This window comes from Adiantum capillus-veneris, chromosome 16 (genome assembly GCF_014529385.1).
Source record: "Adiantum capillus-veneris isolate H3 chromosome 16, ASM1452938v2, whole genome shotgun sequence".
In the NCBI taxonomy this organism is placed as follows: Eukaryota; Viridiplantae; Streptophyta; class Polypodiopsida; order Polypodiales; family Pteridaceae; genus Adiantum; species Adiantum capillus-veneris.
The window spans coordinates 123,050,631-123,069,925 of NC_140946.1; the positions used below are offsets into that span (position 1 = coordinate 123,050,631).

Genomic DNA, 19,295 nt, shown 5'->3' on the forward strand with positions numbered 1-19,295 from the left:
AGTAGATCTTTTCACCGTTCGTCTAACTCTAATTTTTTTACCGTAATCTCGAAGGTAGACTCTAATATAAAAACTCAATCCAAAATATTATCTTAAATCTAACCTAATTGAACATGTGCTGATTCGCTCCATTGAAGGGTAAAAGACACACCAATGGGGCTACTAGCTGTGTAGATGTGAATGGGCCTCACATATACAAATACTTCAATGCAAGAGTTTAATACTCTCACCTCTCCACCCCGTCGACCCATGACACAGGTGATGAGACAAAATCCTCCTCGAAGCTGGCCCAGCCCCCACTCCCCAGGTGATGGGATAATCCCGTCTAATGCAAACTCTTGTTGCGTCACTTTGTTGCCACCGCCTATCTAGAGTAGTCGTCCTATCCTCCCTGAAGGAGTACGAGTGGAAGTGCGAGGTGAGAGAGAGTGCGAGAAGAAGAGCACGACGATATGGTGAACTCGCTCTACTGTAATGTGTAGAGCATAGTGAGTTCTTATTAGGTTTTTACAAAAGAATATGTGTACATACCTGGCGGCCCGCCCACTTACCTGGGCGACCACATTGGGCTTTATACCCCAACAACCTCCCACTTAAAGTCTAATGTGGTACTTTAAGTGTGAGAGAAGCTACTATACAAGCTAATATACAAGAGATGTAGAGAAGTGATGTACTACCCTACACCTAAATGCTTGAGAAAATGCGCAAAGCTCTCTGAGGGAAGTCCTTTTGTAAGTAGATCAGCAGGATTGTCTGTGGTGTGAACTTTGACAAGCTGAAGTTGCTTATCCTCGAGCATTTCCCTAATGAAATGATACTTCACATCCACATGCTTTGTCTTTGAGTGATAAACTGGATTGCGAGCCAATTGTATAGCACTTTGACTATCACAATATAACACATGCATCTCTTCTTTGATTCCCAAATCTGTTACTAGTCGATTAAGCCAAATTGATTCTTTGCATGCCTCTGATGCTGCAACATATTCAGCCTTTAGTGTAGACTGAGTAACACAATCTTTTAATCTAGAACGCCATGATACTGCTCCACCAGCCAATGTAAAGACATGCCCTGACGTAGACCTTTAGTTGTCTAAGTCACCTGCATAATCTGAGTCTGTAAAACCCTTTACACTTAGCTCCGGACTCCCATAGCATATGCGCATACTCTTTGTAGCTTTCAGGTATCTCATTATTCCTTTCACTGCCTCCCAATGTTTCTTGCCTGGGTTTGACATGTATCGACTTACTACTCCCACTTCAAATGCAATGTTTGGGCGAGTATCAATCATTGCATACATCAAACTACCCAATGCAGACGCATATGGAATCTTATCCATTTCAGCCTGTTCTTCCTCAGACACCGGACAATCTTGTTTGCTAAGTTTCACATATGGTTCCAATGGAACACTCAATGCCTTTCCCTTCTCCATATTGAAACGCTGCAAAACCTTGTCAATATACTCTATTTGAGATAACCAAATCAACTTCTTTGATCTCTCTCTCTCAATGTGCATACCAAGTATATGACTTGCCTCACCCATGTCTTTCATGTCAAACGATTTTGCCATCTTTGACTTCAAAGCTGAAATTTCTTCCAAGTGCTTGCCAGCAATCAACATGTCATCCACATCTAAAATAAGTATCAGCCAACTACCATCCTTAGCCTTCTTTGTATATAGACAGTGATCGAACTCACTACGTTTGTAGCCTTGAGAAAGCGTAAACTTGTGGAACTTATGGTACCATGCCCTCGGTGATTGTTTTGAGACATAAAGACTCTTTAACAACTGGCATACCAAATCTTCCTTGCCTTTCTCAACAAACCCTTCTGGCTGCTGCATGTAAATTTCCACATCTAAATCACCATGCAAGAACGCTGTCTTGACATTCATTTGGTGCAACACCAAATCTAATATGGCAACCAATGCAAGAAAGCATCTCAATGTAGTCATCTTGACCACCGGAGAGAAGACTTCATCAAAGTCAATGCCTTGTTCTTGCTTAAAGCCCTTGGCAAAAAGCCTTGCTTTGTACTTTGGCTGACTATCATGAGCGGTGATCTTATACTTGTAAACCCATTTACAAGGTAGAGCCTTTTTGCCCTGTGGTAATTTAACTAGCTTCCATGTCTGGTTTTTATGCAGAGCTGTCATCTCTGACTGCATGGCCAATTGCCAATTCCCGGAGTCCTTCATTTGCACTGCTTCCTTGTAACATGAAGGCTCATTGCAATCAGTCAACATGACATAGTTCATAGATGGAGCAAACCTATCAGGAGATCGCGTGATACGTCCAGATCTACGCACAATAGGTGGCTCAGGCTCAGCCACAACCAGTGGTTCCACTCTATCCTGTCCTTGCTCCTCTTGAGCCCTGACATTTTGTCTTGCACGTGCAGGTCCATCTTCTTGGAAGACAACTCTTCTAATCTCCTCAACCCTCTCTGGTTTAGAATGATATTTGGCTTCATTAAAGTTAACATCATTGCTGCGGATAACCTTTCTGGATTCGGGATCCCAAAGTCTGTACCCCATCTCACCAGAATTACCATAGCCTAGAAAGATGCACTTTCTACTCTTTGGCTCAAGTTTGTTCCTAGATTACTTTGGAACATGAGTATATGCCTCACAGACAAAGACTCTGAGATGCTTGTATGAGGGCATTTTGCCTGACCATACCATCTGTGCCACTGAATCCTTCTGCAAAACCTTGCTAGGAGATCTATTTATGAGATGAACAGCTGTTGATACAGCTTCAGCCCAAAACCCATTTGGTAGTTGTGCATTAGACAACATACTTCTGACCTTCTCTTGTATGGTCCTATTCATCCTCTCAGCAATACCATTTTGAGGAGGATTGTAAGGAGCAGTAAGTTCACGTTTTATACCTTTTGACTTACAAAAGTCCTGAAAGGCCTTTGAAACATACTCTCCACCATTTTCAGTGCGTAAGAATTTAAGCTTCTTGCCACTCTGATTCTCCACAAGTGTCACAAACGTTTTGAAAACACTAAACGCTTCATCCTTGTTCTTGAGAAAGTAAACCCATACTTTCCTCGAGTAATCATCTATAAATGTCATAAAGTAAGAAGCTCCCCCTAGAGATAGGTTAGGCATAGGTCCACACAAATCACTATGAACAAGTGCCAACTGTGTATCTCTTTTACTTCCTCTATGCTTATGTGGATCCCGTGTTTGCTTACCATACAGACAATGTTCACAGAATTCAAAATCATTAAATGAAAAGCCAGGCAAATAACTAGAACAAGACAAGATTTCCATTCCCTTCTTGGACATATGTCCTAATCGGCTATGCCACAAAGAAACCTTCAATTGCTTGGTTACATTGATTACATTTTTAGAGACATTTGATACATAAATCATGTAAAGTCCTCCAGACTTTACTCCATGTGCTACTGTCATAGAACCCTTGGATATCTTCCACATGTTCTGTCCAAAAGTGGTGCACCTGAGTCTATAATCCAGTTACTCAGTGCATTCCCATCAGATGCTGTAAGAAGAGCTGAGTCCATTGTATTCTTCAAGAAGTAGATGTCTCCTGACACTAGACTGTCATCCTCTGCAACAGTGTTTGTCACATTTATTTCTTGAATCTTCACTGAGAACTTGTTCTTCTCACCATGGTCTTCTGCTTTCTCTTTGCCTTTTTCTGCTTTCCATTCTCTGTAGTCTCTTTTCATGTGACCCTTCTTGCCACAATGGTAGCATTCTATGTCACTCTTGCCTTTAGCACTGCGTGACTTGCTACGAGACTGATCCCTCTTTCCACCTTTGTACTTTTCTTTGGTCCTTCCCCTGACAACTAAGGCTGTTCCTTTGCCTTTGTCCATTGTCTTTCTGTTGGTTTCTTCAGTAAGCAGACTGCCTTCTACACCTGCTATGGTCAAACCATCTGGAGGTGCAGAATTACTCAAAGCTGTGCGAAAAGTGTCCCAAATTTTCGGCAATGTGATCAATAGGAACATAGCTCTAACAGGTTCATCGAACTTGACACCTTGAGCTGACAACTGACTCTAGATGGTGTTGAATTCATTCAGATGATTGGACATAGGTGTCCCTTCTTTCATCTTCAAGTCAACAAGCTTCTTAAGCCAATATACTTGTGAAGCTGCACTCTGCTTCTCATAAAGATCGCTCAGCTTTAACCATGCTTGATAAGCCGACATCTCGTCTGCTACATTGAAGTAAACGCTTTCTGCCAAAGTCAGCATAATGGTAGAAAGTGCCAATTCATCCATTTCGCTCCATTCATCTTCGTCCATATCTTCTGGTTTTATCCCCTTGAGCTTTATAGGTTTTATCTGCTTCTTTTGTACCAACACGTGCCAAATCTGCTTCTTCCACAATGGGAAATTGGTTCCATCCAGATTCTTGATATTGTGAAGAGCAGTGTCCTCTGATCCAGCCATAGCTACGCTTCACAATAGTTTACTTTCCTAGGAAAATTTCGGGAGAGATTCCCCTGTAAACTGACCTCTGAACCAATAGCAACCTGTCAAATGAACCAAGAAAGCTTCAAATTCTGCAGAAATTTTGACAGAGTCTCCTTTGTAAAATGGCTCTGGTGTACTGAAAAAAGAGACCAAAAAACAGCTCAAAAAACCACTGTCTCTCTAACACTGTAAGACGTGGGTAAACCTGTCCTGCACCTGTACTGTCTCTGACTGTCCTGTCACTATCTTGTAAGCATAGACTGCGACAATGCCTCAACGGCAGTAAAGCAAAGATGCAATCCCAACTGTCTAACTCACAGTCAATACATCCTAGCTGCCTATCTAAGGGTGCTCCAGGGATCGCTCCAAGACCTGTATCACCGAAAGGATCTCAACATTCGAGAATCCCCCAGCTCAATAAAACCTCACTCGACCCTCAACAAAGGCTGCAATATATCTGACAGTACATAGACTTCCCACAAAGTCATATATCCACAAATTTCTCACTATATGTTGTAACCGCTACGGCGGTTGTTTGCTGCGTGACTCACAGCCAGCAAACCCTCAACAGACATACATCATCTCTGACAATACATCCCATGTGGAAGTACCTGCAATGTCAGGATGAAATCTGGAATATCAAGCAGCAAACAGAAGCTACCTAATGAACTAGTGGATATCGCCTACAATCTGTGTGTAGATGCGCCCGTGTCGTACATGACACGCCTCCAAGAACTGTGAGCCGTCCTTCGATGTATAGACAGCCACAAATCAGCACTCTGGGAGTGCCGATATCCCCAGCATCTGTATTCGTAGGCCGAAACCCCAAATTTGCAGAGTCCGATCTGCACCCGCCGAGACCACGTAGTTGAAATTGGCCTGCACAAAACTTTGTCGAAGCCAAACGGTGGCCGAGATGACCTCAGAATGAAAATCTGAGAACACCAAGCCCTTCGGGCGATCCCACAGGATTTGGGGCCGTATCTTCGCCTGTCGAATCTCACTCCAATCTGAGCAGGTGACTGGCTACCTTCAAATGCTGCCCCGAGCCTCGATCTGAGCTCTGATACCAGTTGAAGGAGTACGAGCGAAAGTGCGACGCGAGAGAGAGTGCGAGAAGAAGAGCAGGATGATATGGTGAACTCGCTCTACTGTAATGTGTAGAGCATAGTGAGTTCTTACTAGGTTTTTACAAAAGAATATGTGTACATACCTGGCGGCCCGCCCACTTACCTGGGCGACCACATTGGGCTTTATACCCCAACACTCCCTGATACCCCTCCACTCCTCCCCTCATGTAGTCGCGCATGCGTCTCCTCATCCAAGCTTCATCTCTGGTATCAAGGAGGAGAGGATGACCAATCCAGACAGGTGGTGGCAGCAAAGTGACACAGCAAGAGTTTGCATCAAGACGGGATTATCCCCGATGCAGCGTCTCAAACGCGTAGGCAGTATAATCCTTCGGTGTACTCAAAATAAACCTAAATCTAATCTAATCTAACTTAAATAAACCTAAATCTAATCTAACGTAAATCTAAATTTAACCTTATCTTAAACGATAAAAAGAGGAAAATGGTATAACCTTTCTATCACCCAAGTGTGGTAGATTGGTTATGCTATTTCCCTCTTCAATAACAGGTAAATAAAGTAAATAAACCTAAATCTAATCTAATATAATGTAAATCTAAATCTAACGTAAATAAACCTATTTATCTAATCTAATATAACGTAAATCTAAATCTAACGTAAATAAACCTAAATCTAATCAAACGTAAATCTAACTAAAAATAAACCTAAATCTAATCTAATTTAACTTAAATAAACCTAAATTTAATTTAATGTAAGTCTACATCTAACCTAATCTTTAACATCTTTTGGGATAGTTTCCTACAACGTTAAAACTCTCTTCTTCTGGTGTGTGTGTGTGGGCGTGTGCCAATAAAAAGAGAAAAATGATATAACCTTTATATCACCCAAGTGTGGTAGATTGGTTATGCCATTTCCCTCTTGAATAAGAGGTCTTGAGTTCAACTCCTCGTCGGTTAGATCTTTAGGTCTCTTGAATTAGTTTCCTATGACGTTAAATTAAACTCTCTTCTTCTCGGGTGTGTGTGTGCGTGTGTGTGTGTGCACGCCAATAAAAGGAGAAAAATGGTATAAATTTTCTATAACCCAAGTGTGATAGATTGGTTATATATGCCATTTCCATCATGAATAACAGGTCTTGAGCTCAACTCCTCGTCGACTAGATCTTTAAGGTCTCTTGGGATAGTTTCCTACGATGTTAAGACTCTCTTCTTCTTCTTCTTCTTCTCTCTCTCTCTCTCTCTCTCTCTCTCTCTCTCTGTGTCTCTCTCTGTTTTCCTCTCTCAATGTGTGTGTGTATGTGTGAGAGAGAGGGAGAGAGAAAGAGGGAAGGGAACATGACAGTGAGGAGAGGGAAGGAGTATACATGGCTCTCCTTCCTCTCCTCGTGTGTGTGTGTGTGTGTGTGGAGAAGAAAGAGAGAGAGAGGGAGAGCGCGCGTTACCTTGCTTGCTTGAGCGCTTGTCGAAAACTAAGATCTGAGATCTGAGTTTTCGGACGCTCTCGGTTATTTTTTTTACCCCTGACGGCGTTGCTATAGGCGTCACTATGAGCGTCGCTAAGATACTTGTAACTTAGCGACGCCGTGGTTTTTCGCATTTGAGCGTTTCACTGCGAGTGTCGCTAACATTAAGTACCTCTTGTAGTGGAGGAAGGAACATTACCAAAAACTCTAGTCTAAAAAGAACCAGTATTTCTTTAACCTGTTAAACACTACATGAGATATTAGTGAAAATCGATGATTATTTAACTGATAACCATGGGTGTCTCCCTAGAAACCAAAACCCCTTTGTGAAATTTTGCACTCCAAACCCCTTGACTAGATTCTACATGGAAACTACTTGAACTAGTGGTTAACAGTGATCACACAATCTAGTGAGTCCCAAAGTGTTTGTAATCAACTTGTAAAGCTGAACCTATCCACTACCCCGTGGTAGATTGAGGTCTTATTTCCTTGAAAGTATACTTATGAAGAGGCCAATCAATGATCATCAACACTCATGGAGTGAATTGGCATTAGCTGGGTCATACCCTTGGAAATACCACTCCAATAGGCTCAAATAGTGTGATAAATTAAAGAATAGATCCTCTCATGTTGTAATTCTATTCACAAATGGATCTTGAAGTAATCATATCTCCCCATTTAACAAAAGAGGAAGATTCCCACATAAAAATAGATCCTCTCAAGTTGGAATTCTATTCAAAAATAGATTTTCAACATTTATATCGCCCCATTGAGCTAAACAAAAGGGTAAAAGCATGTAATGGTGGAACGTTATTTGTATCATCCTGTAGCATAGCATGAAAATGGAGGCATGGTTATTTTTTTAGCAAATTTATTAAAATTTGTTAGAGCTTTCATTTTTAGATTTTTCTATAACATGAAAGACATTCAATGTAGCCTTGTATAGAAAACATGGCAACATGTTTTTATAGCACGTGTCCATGGACATGAGCTATGTAGACACCATTACATGATTTTACGCAGTCTAAAGATTCCCAACACCCCAAAGAAGGTAGTCATACTAGATTTCCTATTTTGAGGCTCTCTTTATTTATTCACATCATCCCCAAAATTAGTGGTTTGATTGTGAGGAAATTTCTACTTGCTATCCATAAAAATTGTCATTTGTATTGGTTGCACCTTGTGCATAAAGCCAATGATGTAAAAGTGTATGTCATCATCTATTGGGGTTCACCTCTTAGACATATAAGCTATCACGTGAGTTCAAATGAATGGGTTTTTTGATTGCTAAAATCTTAAATTTTTCATAGAAGGGTTTGGTGATTGATTTTAGAGAAAAACACGTAAGTTTTTGAAGAAAAAGGGATCATTTCATTACCTTAAGCATGTAAGCAAAGAGGTTTTTTTAATACCCTTTGACGTACGTTATATGAATAGTTTCTTAAAGATTCACCCCTTGAGGCCATTGTAGAAATATACATACATCACAATCAAACATATCAACTGCAACTCTTTTTGAGCAAAGTAATTACTGTTACAGTGGAAGCATCAACAATGATTTATTGAAATGAATCTCACCGTACTTGCACACCATGCATGCATATCAAAAAAAGAGAGTGATAAACCCTTTAATTCAATGACATTTTCAACAATTTGAGCCATACCCTACATGCCTTGCACAATGTGTATTGGAAGGGATACATCACAGTTTGATGTTTCCATATGTAAAATGTGAACTTATATCCTGACATTGCAAATTTTCCAAACTTCTATGCTAGTGCCCTTGATCCAAAGTAAATGGATAGTACAACGGCATTGATTAGGAGCCTTGCTTCTTGTGAACTTTGTCAAAGCAATTTGCTTTGGACAATGGGGATCTAATACAAAGCAATGTTCAAAATATTGAAAAACAAGAAAAAATTTAAATTATTTAACCTAGTCACTCTTCTATGGGTAATGGTCTTTGCTTAAATCTTTCTGATAGTCATGTATGTTTAGAAGCTTAGAGCTATTGTATGTACCCTGCATGCCCTCATGGCTTGGTTCATACTACCTTATTAAAAAAATCATGCATCTATGTTGCAAAGTTTCCCCAATTGATTTCATATGCGTATAGCCTATTCTGAACTCTGGAAACTTCTATGCAATATGTCCTAAAGTGAAGCCTTGATTTACAAAAGTCCATGGGAAAGATGAGACAAAATGGATTCTAAATGCTTACAGCTAACAGATGCTCCTGTTGGCACACTTGTGTTAAAACAAAAGAAATTGAACTTGTCAATCTTTTTTATAGATAATCAGCCTTGCCAAATCATGCATCTTATTAAGAATCATAAGATTGTCCAATATTGAAAGAGATAGCTTAGGAAGCTTATCTACAAAACTTTATCGAACTGCCAGCTCTGCTTGAACAAGACAACCTTTGCTTAGCAAGTTGGCATCCTATTTTTTTTTTTGCAAGATTGAATAAATTAAAAATTTGAAACTTAAATTTAACGTACTTACCAATTTTCTAGAATCACCTCCCTTGGCATCAAAAGTCATAGCTCATAGTTGTGGATGTCAATGTTCTTCCAATGCGTCTCATGTATTTATATTACCTGCTCTTCGTAGTGACCATGTACCCAATGCATATATGTAGTTATGGATTTGTTCTCATGAAAGCCTTATTATTACATAAAAATTTAAGTGCGGTGCATGTTCTTTGTGGAGGGAAAAGCTTCAAAAATTGTGAGTACATTAACATTTTAATTGTCTACAAATGCCTTGCTTGTGGGTAGGCTTGTACGGGGTCGTATTCTATAGTCAAAACAATCAAGACAAAGTTTAAAGAAAATTGAGAAGCTTGTTGATTGACAACCTTGCTGAGTATTACACCATATTGGAAGCATATCATTTCAACAATCAATATCTAGCTTAAACTTATGAATAAAGCATATGTGGCTGGCTCAACACTTGTTTACATGTAATCGTTGCCATTGCCAACCTCTTATCAACAATTTATCATCTGCTATGCTTGCACTGTGGCACCTTGTCTTCGGATTTTGGCAACTTGCTGACACTATGATTTGCCTTATCTCGCCCACTACATGCGGATCTAAGGGCTTTCACCCTCCATGCATGGCCTTGATCTATCCATACTTGAGATAGTGCTACCTAACCTTGAATGGTTGCTTGTAACCATGGCTGTCAACCAGCAAACATAAGACACACAATACCACCCAAGGAGTCAAAATTTTGGTTTCCTATAATTCAAAGCACTGGAAATTGTCCATGTAGAAGCTGCAAAGCTTCAAGGGTACCACGTTGATCTTACCGCCGTAGATGCTTATCAAATTTATGAAATTCCATTTCTCCTTGCTATAGGCTGTACCCCTTAGTTTGGTAGGGTGCCCAACCTAGGGCACCAACTTGAGTGTAAAAGAACCAAAAAAACAAAAATGTGATCCCGTACAGCGATGGTGGCCCTATCATTTGCAATAGACAGTGAGGAAGGTAGAGGTCGAATGAGTAGTAGTTTCATACTTGGATTTATCACAATGACAAAAAACACTTCCTTGGTTTTGGAAAATTTGGGCTGGCCTCGTCTACTCTCATGCCGCCTTGTGAGATGCCATGTAGAGTGTGTGTGTGCGAGTGCAAGTGCAGAGTGCAGTGCAGTAGGGCACAAGGTGTTGTGGAGCTCTGAGTGGATTCAACTATCCACAACCCCTTATTCTCTTTGTATGATAGAATGAATAAGGTTAGTAATGGACGGCACCCAGCGAGTATGGCCTGCACCATTACAATCTCCCACTTGAAGGCCATAATGGCCCAAGTGGTCTATACTAGTACCTTAGGGGGTTCACTACAAAAAAAATGCCTATCACATGGGTTCAAGATTAGAAATTAATTTATTCGAAATTTTCTTACATTTTTTCATACAGAAGGGTGTTGAAAAAATGATCTTGATGAAAAATTTACAGATTGAATAACAAACAAGAAAACAAGACAATTGTTTTTTGTACAGTGATAGCCAAAGCGCTATCCATCTTGCGAATAACATGGCCTTTCATTAAAGGAAAAACCACATTGAGGTGAGATATCACTTCATACGCACTCTTTTGGAAGAGGGACAGCTAAAGCTAGGAAAGGTGCATACAAATAAAAATCTTGCAGACCATATTTGCCTTACGCATCATCGAAGCACCATTGCCAAAAACAGTAGTATAGCCTACTGAAGACCAGTTATTTAGGAATAATGGGAAAAATTCAAGACCCATTTTTTGAAATGGTTCATCTAATTGGAGGTATTTTGGCAATATACAAGAGCCAACCATGTAATAGGATCCTCTACTTAGTATAATTGAATTATCCTCTTTTTATGCATAGAAAGAAACTTCTAGTACATTTTGGAATCATTTTACCAATATTGTTCATTGCTACATGAAAAATAGCTTTAATTCAGTCAAAACTTGACATGCTAAAGTTTGACTGCTCACAAGTAAGGGGTCTTTTGGAAGAACAAAGGATATCATTCTCCTACTTTAGGGGTCAAAATATGGAAAATGCAAGTCCTTGACTTTTAGAAGTTTGCAAATGAGCTCCATTTTTCTTGCAAACTGTATGAATTTTGAGCCTTAATAGAGAGATATTATTTAAAGAATCATCTAAAGCCCTAAGAAAAAGCCTCCCCCTCATTCAAGTATGTGATGGGCATGAGGCCAGGCATGAGGCAAGCTCCCCCCTCATTTACATACATAATGAGCATGAGGTTCGAACTTAAGTTTGAGCCTCCATGTTTATTGGGTGGCACATATCCCACAAGCCTCCATGTTTCCCTCTCAGTTACATAAATAATGAGCAGGAACAAGCATGGAATCTCCATGCTTTCCTCTCATTATATACATAATGAGCATGAACATGCATGTAGGCTCGAACTTAAGTTCGAGCCTTCATGCTTGGTAATAGGTTTAGATCCCAAGGTCTCCATGCTTTCAAATAGGTTTAGATCCAATAGGCCCCTCATTTACATACACAATGAGCATGAACAAGCAGGGAGGCTCGAACTTAAGATCGAGCCTCCATGCTTGCTAATAGGTACCAATCCCAAACTTGATTGGTTTAAGTTAAGATATTATAAGGCCTGAAAACCACCCTCATGGGGTGGTGCTAGCTCAAAACATTTTACCAAAGGGTAGAGATCTTCTCGAATTTTCTATCTAGAGGTGCTCTTCTCTAGATGTTTCCTTCTTGACCCAATACTTATTCTTGGTGTCACTAAGTTTTATTGTCGCTTTTAGAAGACTATGGTGTTGGTATGAAATGGTGTTCTGGTGATGGCACTCAACTGATTGGTGTTGAGAGAAGACGTGCTGTTAATCTAGGATATTAAGCACTAGACAATAGTGATCCCCATAAGCCGCATAGCTAGCAACAATTAGTGCTGGGTAAAGAGACATGCTATAGACTAGACCAAGTTGTCATGACTCATCTTGCTATGCACGTGAAGAAGCTATCTCAACTCAAAGGAGCTGCTACATAAGACGTCTGAGAAGGGCCATTTAAATGACCTTTCTCAAAAGTCCAAGAAGAAAAGGGTTTAACAATACATAAGGGCCTCGATTTTGATGATGGTCACATGTGATGAGTGATAACAAGTTACATTTGACAAGTTGGTGGTGGTGGTAATGAAGAGTTAGGGACGATTTCAAACAGCGCAAGTTTGGATCAAGGTCCATACGGTGGAGCTACGATCCTGGAGGCGAGGGGGAAGGTGTGGGAGAGCACATGTGTGGATGAGGTAGTCAATGCCTCACACATCCATCTTGAGGCCATGGTTGATGCCTAATCAACTCATCTTAGGCGGTGCGTTTGCGGCATGAAATAATCTTGGCAGAAGCGGACTGATGATCTGGAAGCAGCATCACGTGAGGAGCTGGCGGCGCCCTCCTCAGTGAAGGTGGAAGCAGTTAGTTGATCCGGAAGCGACACCTTTTGGAAGCGTGATGATGATATGGTTGGACCTCATCGACTTTAAGGATGCCACCTTCGTTGAGGTGGGCACCGCCAGCACTTCACCCGTTGAGGAGAAGTAGAAGAAGCTGAAGCGCGATGAACCACAGATCCAAGCAAACAAGGCTTGCCCCGGTGTTAGTTTATTGCATTGGTGGTGTGTATGATGCCAGCATTAGAAAGAAGGGAGCTTTTATTCAAAATATCCTCAGGATGTCGTCCCGTCGCTCCTCCTACAAGTTCAGAGCCTACATGACCTCACCTTCTCCTGAGGGCTCACACTCTTCATGATCTCATTTGAGCGCTTGCAATAGCCTCTCCACAGAGGCAGGCTGCTCCCCTTCATGGCTTGAGCTTGTCAGACGATCATCCATTAAACGTCAGATCTCCTGACGGTCGTCAGCTTGAAGCCACTCCATGTTCAAATTAAAGTGGAAATTCAAATTAAAGTGCAATTTGAGCCTTGAAGGCAGCTCAACCAACCTTCCCTTTCAATTTTGTCATTATTCATTTCAAAATTTGAGTTTTGTCATGTTTCGGTATATGTTTGGAGCATGATGGCACCACCACAATGTTTTTAAATTTTGATGAGCCTTGTGCTCGGCCCTCAAGTTTGAGCCTTGAGCATTGGGAAAGAACCTCAAACCACAACCCAACTCTCTACCCTTCATGGTTGACACAAGTAGTTCTCGTCTAGAATTTAGAGCCTTGTGCATCACCCTCAAGTTTGAGGCTTGAGCATTGTCAAGGAGCCTCAACCCACAATAGAGAACACTAACCTCCATGTTAGACACAAGTGATTCTCTGCTAGACTTTAGAGCCCTCTACCTTACCCTCAAGTTTGAGGTTTGAACATTGGCAAGGTGCATCAACCCACAACCCAACATGCTAGCCTCCATGTTTGAGACAAGTAGAATAGCCAGAAGCTTGAAACTGATACATTTGCATGGATCTGTAGCCTAGATTTTCACCCTCAAGAAAATGTTTGTTACAATGTTTGTTTTGGGAGAAGCATGGCCTTAAAATTGAAGATTTGTTTGATTATTTCGATGCTAGCCTCATGAAAACACGTCCCTTCTTTTTCTTTTGCTGACACAAAGTGGATTAACTTAAGCTGCCTCAAGTTGGGAGAAGATTCATCGAGAAATCATGTGTAGTCGTAGTCAAAGAAGTTCCAACAATGGCAGATATCAAAATTGGTCAACCCACAGGGGATTGTTGCAAAAGGTGACGCCTTTACCAATAGAGACGTTAGCAGGCAAGGCTGCTCCTCTTGCACCAAGCCACTCATGACAAATGCACTTCCAAGATACCTCCAAGCTACCAAAGAAGGATCTTTCTAGAAGCATGAAGTGGAACCGAGCCTTTGAGCTTCAAATGTAATATATGTCTGACAGATGTTGCATGTTTGCATATAAAGTGGTGGCCACAAATAACACTTGTGAGTGCATCATCCAAACACTACATTTCATTCAAGATTTGGAGACAGAAAAGTGTGCATCTTGGACCGAGTTCCCCTCTCTTTAAAAGCTAGAGACAAGAAGAATTGTCCCATTTTAGTGAATTTTTCCCAGAATTCCTAAATTTGAGTTCTAGAGCATCAAGCTGACCAACTGATACCAAACTCTTAGTCAAGTTAGGAATATGTTTAACTTTACGATGCATAGATTCAATGTCATTTGTCATGCATAACTTGACATCTCCCGTACTGCATTTATCAAGCTCACAGGAATCTTTAAGCCTGACTGAACCATGCACATCAGTATTTGTGGAGAACCACTCCCTATGGGAAGTAACATGGAAACTGGCACCCAAATCAATGATCCAATTTTGTGCATAACACACATCAAGAGCCAATAAGCATCTACACTCAAATCAAAGGTGAAAAGAAGCACATCTGATGACTGTTGCATGTCAAGAATAAATTTTGCAAATGGAGATTCAACCACATTAATCTCCTCTATCCTAAAACTACTTTGTGGAGCGTCAGATAGCTTTGTCCTTTTCATGCTGCAAAACACGACAATATTTCTATAAATGGACTTTCTTGCTGCAATGATGGAATTCTACATTTTTGTAGTCACGACCTCGACTCTTGCTACAATTCTGGCAATCCTTACGATCCTGTGAATGATCGTGGCTACAACTACGTCCACCTCTTTGCCTATGGCGATTATGGCCACTTGTCATATATGCACCTGGTGCAGTGTTACTAATCGCAGTATTGAATGTATCCCAAGAAGAAGGCAAAGAAGGCAAAGACAAAATTACCAAGGATTCATGGAAAAAATGGTGGGAAATTTTTGACAGAGTTTCCCCTAAAATATCTGAAGAACCTCAAGACAAAGAGTAGCAAAGTCACTACTATAGGTACTCAAATGTGGCAAGAACACATATGGTCGGCTTCTGGAAAAAATCTAGCAGAGTCTACTTTGTATGGGGAGCAAACTCTCAAAAACCCGACAGTACAAAATCAGTGCATAAAGGGAAAAAAGTAACCACTAGGCATAAGAGTGACGTAACAAAATGTCATGTGACCGCCAAAAGCAAAGGTTTTCCTCTAGACACATGGCCTATGACAAGGATACCAAAAGGGGATACTCCAACAACTTGTATCAGTAAAAGTGTCTCAACATTCAAGAACACCCCAGCTCAAGAAAACCTCACGCAAACCAATGCTCCTGCGACATTTAACCAGATGATGGACAAGATTCTTCGAGAGAGTACAAATCTTTTGGCCTAACCAATGCTCCTGCGACATTTAATTGGATGATGGACACGATTTTTTGAGAGTACAGACTATTTGTTGGCACTTTCTTTCACGACATCATTGTTTTCTCCAAGGATGAGGCAGAGCATAGAGAACATCTACTACAGGTCTTTCAGGCATTACGAGATCACAAGTTGGTGATTACCCTCCCCAACTGCGAGATCAAACGGTTTGGTTTCCACGGGCTCTGTGCGCTACAATGGCCGTGTATGCTCTCCCATTAGCCTTCAAAGTTGACCCCACGGAAGAAGCACGGAGTCTTGTGCATGACCGAGTAGATACCACCGTGGATTTTGATGCCCCTGATTTGTTTAAAATTTTGAAGGACCACATCACCATTGATCGATCCTCAAGTTAAGTGGGATCATCAGGTTTCTCGCGACACCAAGACAATATGGCAACAGGTTTCTGTTTTTATGTCACAGGTGGTTGTTTTGTTCTTTACTGGTCATCTTCCACTAATCTCTGACATAGCTCAAACTACAGACCAGGGGTTTGGTTCTCGGGCTATAGAGAAAATTTTATATTCAGGGCAGGGGATTTTTGAGGTCCTGTTTCTAAACCCTCCAAATCAGGTCGCCTTCCTATCTAAGCCAATTGTAATCCTGTTTGGCCAAGTCTTGCATGTCTTGGACTAGAAGCCTATAAAGATGATCAAAAGAAGCATTGCTATCTCAGTACCGCCTGGTTTTGGTTGACACATTTATTTACCTTCTTTTCTATGGCCCTGTATCAACAACATAACTGCTACATCAGGGCAAGTTCTGTACTCCCCCACTAGTAATTCACCCAATTGGAATAAAGGTTGCCTACTTTGGAACACCAAGAACCAGTTCCCTAAAACCATTGACAACAATATTCTGTCCATTGGCAGAAAGGTGTTGTATCTCAAATGGGGGTCTCTTGCAGGGGCATGCTTTCACTGTAACAAATTGGGGCATTTCTCCAAGAATTGACCAACCATCTCCCAATCATCAAGGGAATTAATCCCATCTTACCCCGATAGTAAGACCATGGTCCCTCGGGAGAAAATCTTTGTTAAATCCCCTAGTTCCCTTCGACCTGTCAGTGGGAATACCCCTTTGGTGAACTAGAAAAATACCGCTCTACCTATGCTCCCGCTCATGGTACATCACATCCTCTCAATAAAGGGGTGTCTCGGCCTCCTTCGACCCCTAGCCTTGCAGGGAACCAGGCACGAAATGGCTCTAGCCATGAACCATAAACATCAGGGGTCATCTTTCTCTATGAAACCTCATGGAATCATCAAGATCTTGGATAAGGGAAACTGACCAATGGATGCAGACGAGTTCCAGACTATGACAGCTAGAAAGGCATTCCCACTACAACACTACATGAAGATATCGATGCGTATATATCGACGGCCATGCCTTTCCACGTGTATATCGACGTAATTAGCGAGCGTCGTTATACGCATCGATATACGCGTCGCAGTGTGCGTCGATGTACACGTGGAAAGGCTTTATTTTCCACGCGTATATCGACGTGTATATCCACGCGTATAGCGACGCAAACAGGTCCAACAAGATTTTTATCATCTTCCAACAGGTCCTCTTTCCAGAGGTCAATGAAAAAGCTTGGTTTAATTTCTCTTCTCTCTCTTGGAATTTCTTTTCCTATGTGTTCAATCTTTAATATTTTCTAAATTTGTTTGAGCTCCTCTTCTGTGTGCATCCTTTGCTCTTCAGAGATTTGAACAACATTTAGTACATGCTGTCCAACATGGGGCTGATCAATAAGCTTTTCACATTCTATATCAAGCAATGACAATGGGCATAGTGTGTTGCAGTCCACAAAATATTTTCCATGCTCTGTTTACTTTGCCAAAATACCAAGGCAGTAGTGATCTCTTAGATTTTGTATATCCTATAGCAACAAATATTCCTTAATGTTTATCTTATAGGTGGCCATGGTTATTGTGCACAGCAAGGGATCAAGCTCTCCCTCTCGAATATGGATAGACTCCTCCACCTTGGTGATGTTTCTTTCCTTGAACTCTATCACATCCAAGATGGGGGGGAGTTCTTTCAAGTAAGTGGAGATATAAGTGTTGTCATGGGTCTCTTGATCAAATATTTGAGAGCTCTACATTAGCAGTGGTGTTTCACTATACTAGAAACTCTGCATAATAATGTAAATGGGTACTTGATTGATTGGATGATGGAAAGCTTAGTTTTGTAAAAGGAGGTCATGTATGGACCCTAGGATGCATACTTTACATGGAGAATGTGGAGCCGCTCTATAATTAGCTGCAACGTTCACATCAATCTCACTACAAATTGGATAACTCTGCATGTAGAGTGAGAAGCAGGGTACATAAAGGGTGCTCAAGCGGCTAGTTATAGAATCAGAAACCGTGATTTAATTAATACCAGCGAGCCCTAGCGATCTGCAGCAGATACTTACTAGGGCTTAATTCTTAATAAGTAAGCCAATATGGCCCTCTATGATGTGCACGCAGCTGTTGTGCTGCTGCTTGTGGCTTCGACCACTGTGATAATGATGACGCAGCTGGATATGGTGGACTGCCAAGCCTGCTCGCAGCCCTGCTGCGGAAATTTGCCGCAGGGTGGCAAGGGCTACTGCAACGCCGGGCAGTGCTGCAGCCAGTTTGGTTATTGCGGCTCTGGTAGCGCATACTGCGGCTCTGGCTGCCAAAGAAGCTACGGGCGTTGCAATAGGGCCGCTGCAAAAGCCGCCAGCTTCAACACCACTGCAGAGTCCTCCACCAACGCTACCTCCTCCAGTACCTCCACTGGCGGCGGCGCCTAGCTGCTTTCCTTCAGTTCCACCTGCAAGTCTCTCGCTTGCTTGCCTGATGATTTTATAATTTCACCATGCATTTTAACTACCTTATAATCGTATGGGGATCATTGTATCATTACGTTAATGTATCATTGTAATCGTCAGTATTATCAGCATGCCTTGTAAGTTGTATCCACTCTACCATGTTCAATATTGCCAGCATGCATTAATGCAATTAGGCAGTTTGTGTTATAATTATACTTAGTTCTTAATTGCAAAGTCTGACACGTGCCACTCTAATATGTCTCCCAAAAGTATAATGAGTGTGTTCATGGGATTTGGTGAAGTTTAGGTGTGCAAACTCGAGAGTTTTGGACCACTAGTGATTCAAACCAGTTGTTAAGACATGTGGGCTAGTCTATCCCGGTTTCTGTCAAAAAAATAAAAAAGGATACATGGATCACGATCCAAGTGGCTTACAAATTGACAGAAATAGAAAGGGGCAAATACATGATCACACATACACACCGCACACTCTAAACAACCACACACAAGGACACCCATGCTAGCTACATGCAAGCTAAGACTAATTTGCATTTTGAGAGACCGATGAAAAACATCTAGAGATTGTCGACCCCACCCATGTTGCTAAGCATACTCTTCAATAAGTATCGTCCAAGATGCAACATCCCAAATCAAAGGTTCTATACACGGATGCTAAAGTATTCGAGTGATTTGTAGCTTTACCTCCGTAAGGCA

The 19,295-nt window shown here is 41.2% G+C and overlaps 1 pseudogene; it reads right to left on the reverse strand.

Moving 5' to 3' along the window:
- Positions 1-18,123: 18,123 nt before the first annotated feature.
- LOC147439786 (uncharacterized) lies at positions 18,124-18,842 on the reverse strand (annotated as a pseudogene).
- Between the last annotated feature and the right edge of the window lie 453 nt (positions 18,843-19,295).